We start from the raw sequence: 6,000 nt of genomic DNA, 5'->3' as shown, positions 1-6,000 counted from the left end.
AGGGTGAAACCCTCCCTCCCTTTGTTGCTCAGCTGTCACCGGATTTGTGTAGCAGACGCTATTTATCTCGGCACCCACTGACTAGACATTTGTGTCATGTCCGGGGTCTGGCTGTGATAACATGCTATGAACATTTGTGGGCAGACCTATGTCAGCACTCACCGCAACATGTGTGGAGCTAAGAAGTCTAGAAGACCCCACGCCCACCCCCTGGCAGGAGTAGACATGTGGGGCTGGCAGCAGGGGAGGAAGAACTTGCCTCAGGACAGGATAAACACAGTCCTTCCTTCTCCTGAAAGAGCAGCTGGTGTAAAGAGCAGTCTTGTGACCCAAGAATGGTGTTCGGAGTCCTTTTTCTGAAGTGAGGATTGTGTTTCTTCTTGGTTGCTGAAATGCTGCTGTGTAAACCTGAAGCTGCCATGCCTTACCCTGGTGGCACGGAGGAAGGTTTTGCTGTTGTTGTAACTGTGTTAGAATCAGTACCACGCAGAGGAAAAACAGGCTGGATGGAGAAGGAGAACAAATCCCTGCCTCCCCCAGGACCCCCCCCCCCCCACCGACAGCATTACCCTTATTGAGACAGAACTGGGACTCCGAAGAAGCCAATGAGTAAGAGACTGGAGGCCACAGGAGCGAGGACATGGCAGAGACAGCTCAACTCCTAAGTCATGTTCTCAATGTCCTGGTTCCCACAGGGCCTGCCCTTCCTTAAACTTGAGGTGAGACAAGGTGCTAGCTTGAGGTGAGGACATCTGTGAGGAAGGAGAAGACAGAATGGTTTCCTGAGAGTTCCCTTCTGCCCCTGCTTGTGGGCTTGACTGATGTGTGTGGACACAGATGTGTATGTCCGGTACTGTGCCTTACGATGGAAACTGAGGATAGACAGATGAATGAGACAGTCTGCCTTCCAGAACTTCACACGTTAGCAGAGGAGGGGAAGTTCATGCTGCCTGGGGTGAGAACTGTAGAGGCGGAGACTTAGAAGATAAAGCGAGAAGCAGACAAGAGCATTGTAGGAGACAAGACACATTCAGTGTTCTGGACGGTATGGTGAAAGGGGGTGGGGGACATACTGGAGATGCCACTTGCAAAACAGGATTGGTTGGGAAGTCCCTGAATGCCAGACTAAGCTTATGTTGTAGATACTGAAAACTTAGCAAGGCCTACAAAACACAGCACCAGAGGCTAGGTAGGTGTCTTAAACAATGGAAATGTTTCTCCTCACAAGTGTGAGAATTTGCTGGCAGGTTTGGTTGCTGCAGAGGCCTCTCTCTTTGTTCAGTCCATGGCTGTGCTTTCCAGTGTCTTCATACTGGCTTCCCTCTGTGTCTGTCAATGCGTTTCCTTTCTTAGACAAACGTCAGTCAGAATGGGGTAGCATTCGCCTTTAGGACCTCTTTTTACTAATTATTTTTTTATTTACCCAGTCTTCAATGCTGACTCATTCTAAGATACTGGGGGTTGGACGTCTTACACAAATAGGGTTTTGTTTAAGGCTTGTTCAAGGCTTTGGGGATTGTCAGGCAAGGTTGCTATACTACAGCCAACATGGAAGATTCTGTGACCCTAAGACATGTAAGGAATTCTTGTATCCAGTCCTGCAGTAGCAGAGGCAGCTGTATGCCCTCTCACTGAGTTGTGAGACAGTCAACCTGGAGACAGCCCCTCATGACACAGGCTGAGGTACACTTCTAAGTACCCCCATCACTCCCACCTCAGATGCCAGTTACAAGCCCTAGGTTGTTTTTCCTGTGGTTCTGATGAATCAACTATAAATGGAGGTTCCCACAATCCTCTGCTTGGGTTTGATTAGTTAGTGCCAGAAGCCCACAGACTTAGAGGAACACTTAAATTCACCACTTTATTATGGAGGGTATGACAATGGTTGTAGATTAAAAAATATATGCATGAAGATATGGGCAAAGGTGCAGAGCTTCCATGCCCTCTTTAGGCTTGCCATTAAGATGCTGCATGGTTGGGCTGGGGCTGGAGTGATGGCTCAGTGGTTAAGAGCACCAACTGTTCTACCAGAGTACCTGGGTTCAATTCCCAGCACCCACCAGGCAGCTAACAACTGTCTGTAACTCCAAGATCTGACACCCTCACACAGACAAACATGTAGGTAAAACACTAATGCACATGATATAAGATAAATAAATTATCTTTTTTTTTTTTAAAAAAGATGCCACATGGTCCACTACCCAAAGCACTCTCAACCATCCTTCTGGCTTTATATGGAGACTTTTTGCATAGGCATGATTGTGAATACACAGAACAGGGAAACCTAGCAAGGCCTGTATCTCCACATTCTCCTCGTCCTCTCAACAACATTCCTTCCTCTTGGATTCTTTCAGAATGAGGAGGGTCTGATGACTACCACCAGACAAGGTAGGTTAGACAATTTAGTTACGATGAATTGAGGGCAGGAAAATGGGGGAAGATCAGAGTTGCTGTAGCCCTCCATGGGGAAGAAAATTCTAGCATCTAAAACCTCCCCTGGGAAGGGCGTTGATAAGTGAGGAACCATGAGCAAAAACCAAAGTAATAAATGCTGTCACACAGCGGGAGGTGAGACCTTGAAAGCCTACTGCAGATGCTGCCTGATTAGCAGATAAATCACTTAAGTGTCAACTGCTTCGGAGCAGTGGCTGACTTCCCAAAAGATGCTTCTGCAACACTGTGAGGAAGGGAGAGAGAGGCAGTGTGCAGCAGGAGAGAGGCGGTGTGTGGCAGGAGAGGTCCAGGAAGGGTGCCCTGCATTCTGCTTTCCCAAAGCCTTCTGGGCTCTCAGTGTAGACCCTGTTTTGTTACTAGTCCTGGTTCTATGCTCACTCCTATTTTGTAATGCAGATTGATTTTTGATGTGACAACATGAGCACGTCATATGGAGATGGGCTTCTTGGGGACTACTCTGTGGCAATTAGTAGATGGCTGATTTGGGGAGTTTTATTTTTAGAACCTCAGCTTCCTTATATGTAGATAAGGATGAAAATAGTAACAGCACTTGCCTCCGAGTGTGTTGGAAGAATAAAATGAGATAAAGAGTGAAATTTATTTTTGGTGTTGTTGTTTTTAATTGCTTTATTGTTTGAGATGGAATCTCATTTAGCCCAGGCTGACTTGAGTCTTTCCATGTAGTCAAGGATGGCTTTGAATTTCTGATCTTCCTGCCTCTACCTACCAAATATTAGGGTTACAAGTGGGTACCACCACAGCCAGTTTATGTGGTATTAGGGATTGAACCCAGGGCTTCATGTATGCTAGGAAAGGATTCTACTAACTGGCCTATATCCCCAGCTAATAATAAAAGCATTTTAAAGAACTGTATACCTCATATTTACTGCACTTGGCAACCCTGAAAACTGCATTTGTGTCCATAGAGAGGAATAGGAGACAGTATTCGAACAGAACAAACTGGGGGCCACCTTCTACTGAGTTGCCTACAGTGGGTCCTGGCTGTGAACTCTCATGGACCTCTCTCTTCTGGTCCCAGGTCCCAGAACTTGGTTGGGTCATAGTTGTATCAATACATGAGAAAAGCAGACTCTTCTCTGGGCTATTTGAATCAAATTACCAGGAAAGGAGGAAGAAAACAATGGAGCTTGATTTCAGGAAATGCTGGAATCTGGGGAGCATGTGGGACATCACTAAGACAGAGAAAGGATCAAGTAGACAAAAGCAGAGGAAAAGACGGAGAAAAGGCTGTGGTAATATGAAAGCAGAGGACCAAATCAAAACAGACTGGGAAAGGAAAAACAAAGACTTTCCCGAAGTGTCTCATTTCACACATAGTGTTCATGCGCTATTTTCTAAAGTGCAAGAATCCCAGAGGAGAAGGGAGAAGCTGCTCTTTTAACATCACTTGGGTGTTAGGCCTGGTTGTCATCAACTCATTATTATTAATATTGTTGTTTGCAGGGAGTGACCCTAAGAAATTTTGACAGGTTCGTCATCATTTATAACATTTTTGTGAATGCTGTACCTCACTCAGATCTATCAGATATAGGAATGCTAAGCAATGACTTTTAAACTAAAACCTGAAGGCTGAGTGAGGCTTAGTCATAAGAAGAATGGGCAAACACTAGTGGAAACCCATGAACTGTGGGCTAATGGCTATGGAGCCCCCATAGGACTAGACTAGGCCCTCTGAATATGGGAGACAGTTGTTTAGCTCAAACTGTTTGGGGGGACCCCAGGCAGGGGGATCAGGATCCTTCCCTGGTGCATGGGCAGGCTTTTTGGAGCCCAGTGCCTAGGGTATGACACCTTGAACAGCCTTGGTGCAGAGGGGAGGGACCTACCTCAGCTGAGTGTGCCAGGCTCTGCTGACTCCCCAGGGGAGACCTTGATTTGGAAAATGTGGGGATGGGGGGTGATTTGGTGGGGAAGGCTGAGGGGTGGGAAGAGGCAAGGGGGAATCTGTGGTTGGTATGTAAAGTGAATGGAAAATTTCTTAATAAAAATAAAGAAAATAAAATAAAATGGGCAAATAGTCCAGACCGAGGAAAGAGTTCAACTGTGGATTTCACCAAGGCCACTACTTCGTAGCTGATGCAGGCAACGTTTGGTACAAAAGATACTTCTCTCTCAAGTCCTCAAAGTTCACACTGATAGCTGCTAAGTGTCTTGGCTCGGATCAAGGCTGAAACTACTGCCAACAGTTGGGACAGAGTGACCCATGAGGTCAGGCCTAACCCAGGCCTGGTTCTGAGAACAGACTATGTGGACGTGAGCTGAACTGCAGGAGCCAGCATAGCTGACGTGGCCTCAGTTGTCCTTAGAGGAGGACACTCAGGTGGCATTGCCTAGATCTTCTTGACACACCACCATTGTTTTTCACTGTGTGAGTCTCTGTGGTGACTTGGTAACCTGTCTTGAGTTTCTGTGGTGACATGGTAACCTGTCTTTTTACTGCCCCCCCCTGCCCCCCCTTCTGTGATTTCTGCCGCCACCGCCATCCTCACCTCTGTGGACGTTTCCCAGGACAGACATGTCAGAGTCACTCCTCCACCATTTGTCAGGAGCAGTAGATCTACCCTGCACTGTGGCTTTGGTGAGCTAGTTGCCTCTGATGGATTCTCACGGCCACCACTCCCCTGCTCAGTTCTCCGGCTCAGGCCTCACCAGATCAAGCTGCCCTTAAGGTCCCGTCATGTTCCGTTCTTTGATGCCTACCCCAATTCTTCGATCCCTTAGCACTGAACGTATTTCTCTGTACGGGAATTCCCATAAAGCTTGCTCATCCTGATGTCTCCAGAAGCAGCCTCGGCCCCTGTTCTCTCTGCCTACTGTTCTCTCTCACCTGCCACTCACTCCTTGGCCACCTTGATTCTACTCGTTTCCAGGGCTTTGTGGAATTCTTTGATTCATTCATTCATTTATTCAATAAATGTGAGTCAAGTATCTATTATATGTTGGACAGTGATAGGTACTGAGGATACTCAGTGAGAACAGACCCAGTCTCTGCCCTTGTGGAGCCTAGGTCTTCACAAGATATGTCAGAATTTTAACCAAAGGACTATATCAAGCCTTTGCAATACAGGGAGACTTCTCCAACACCATGAGATAACTTTCTAAGCCCCAAAGTTGGTGTTTGCAATAGATTGGAAGGGAATAGACAGGTATTCATCATAGGTCTGGACAAAGTTAGTAATGGGAAGTGAGGTTGGAGATATTTAGAACACTTAGGGGTCTTGAATGTCAAGATCACAAGTTTTAAACACAATTTAAAATATTCACTGAGCGTGTAAGGAGCCTCAAACACTAGAGGAGCCACTTAGAATTCTGCCTGCAAGCAGTGAATAGATGTGCCTGTTCTCTTCCTGGTCTATAACCTGGCCTATTAGCTCATGCCACAGCCGGGCCCTGTAACATCCCTTTACCGCCTCTTCTAAAGTACCTCTCCATAGCACCTAAAAGCAAAGGTTTCCAGTTTTCTATTCTTCCTGCTGTCTTCATAGAAGTACTTTGCAAAGATATCAGGACATCAAAGCCAAGCTC

This window comes from Peromyscus eremicus, chromosome 4, assembly GCF_949786415.1.
Source record: "Peromyscus eremicus chromosome 4, PerEre_H2_v1, whole genome shotgun sequence".
Lineage (NCBI taxonomy): Eukaryota > Metazoa > Chordata > Mammalia > Rodentia > Cricetidae > Peromyscus > Peromyscus eremicus.
The sequence above is the reverse complement of the archived record's forward strand: the minus strand, read 5'-3'. Positions refer to the sequence as shown.